This window comes from Sminthopsis crassicaudata, chromosome 2, assembly GCF_048593235.1.
Source record: "Sminthopsis crassicaudata isolate SCR6 chromosome 2, ASM4859323v1, whole genome shotgun sequence".
Classification (NCBI taxonomy): Eukaryota; Metazoa; Chordata; class Mammalia; order Dasyuromorphia; family Dasyuridae; genus Sminthopsis; species Sminthopsis crassicaudata.
Genome location: NC_133618.1, coordinates 665,338,148 through 665,339,757, shown reverse-complemented (window position 1 = coordinate 665,339,757; position 1,610 = coordinate 665,338,148).

The following is a 1,610-nucleotide window of genomic DNA, read 5'->3' as shown; positions in this document are numbered from 1 at the left end:
CTACTCCAAAAAGCTTTTGTGAAGATCAAAGAAAATAGTTTGGATCAAACATTTACAAACCTTAGAACCAAAAAATTTCAGCCAGACTTATTTGATAGCTAAGGGTTCAATAGATAGATAATTAGAAAAAAAGGGGAAATTATTCCAGGATCTTTGCCAAGAAAACCCCCCAAAAGGAAGCCATGAAGTGATTTAGACATAGAGTGATATTATAAGCAAATTAGAAGAACAAAGGATAGTTTACCTCTCAGATCTGTGGAGAAGGAAGGAATTTGTAGCCAAAGAAGGACTTGAGTACATAATTGAACACCACATAGATAATTTTGATTATATTAAATTGAAAAGTGTTTGTACAAACAAAACCAATGAAGACAAAATTAGAAGGGAAGCAATAAATTGGGAAAGAAATGTTACATTCAAGGGTGCTGATAAAAGCCTCATTTCTAAAATATATAGAGAATTAACTCAAATTTATAAGAATTCAAGCCATTCTCCAACTGATAACTGGTCAAAAGATATGAACAATTTTCAGATGAAGAAATTAAAACCATTTCTAGTCATATGAAAAGGTACTCTATATCACTATTAATCAGAGAAATGCAAATTGAAACAACTCTGAGGTACCATTATATTCCTCTCTGATTGGCTAAAATGATAGGAAAATATAATAATGAATGTTGGAGGGGATGTAGGAAAACTGGGACACTAATACATTGTTGGTGGAATTGCAAACTGATTCAACCATTCTGGAGAGCAATTTAGAACTATGCGCAAAGGGCTATAGAATTGTACATACTCTTTGATCCAGCAGTGTTTCTACTGGGCTAATATCCCAAAGAGATCTTAAAGAAAGGAAAGGGACCCACATGTGCAAGAATGTTTGTGACAGCCCTTTTTGTAATGGCAAAACACCGAAAACTGAGTGGATGCCCGTCAATTGGGGAATGGCTGAATAAGTTATGGTATATGAGTGTTATAGAATATTAGTCTTCTATAAGAAATGATCAGCAGAATAATTTCAGAGATGCTGAGAGACTTTCGTGAACTGATGCAGAAGCAGGAGATCATTATACATGGCAACCGTAAGACTATACAATGATCAATTCTGATGGACGTGGTTCTCTTTGACAGTGAGGTGATTCAGACCAGTTCCAGTGGACTTGTGATAAAGAAAGTCATCTGCACCAGAGAGCAGGTCAGTGGGAATTAAACGTGGACCACTACATAGTATTTTCACTTTTGTGGTTGTTTGCTTGCATTTTTTATTTCTTTCTCATTTTTTTCCCTTTTTGATCTGATTTTTTCTTGCACAGCACGATATTTGGAGAAATATATATATAGAAAAATTTCATGTGTTTAACACATACTGGATCACTTGCCAAATACGGGAGTCTGAAATGATTGATCAACCAATAGTTATGATTTCTTAAAAATCAGTAACAGATGGTCTATAATCCCATCCCCAAGCTATTATATTTCCCCCAGGATGAAATTTATCCAGGATTAGACATTTCAACCTCTGTACAACTCTTTTATTGGTCCATCATTTACCAATGGCAGCCAGCAATCCTGATTTTGCAGATGAAAAAAGAATGAAATGCAGAAAAATA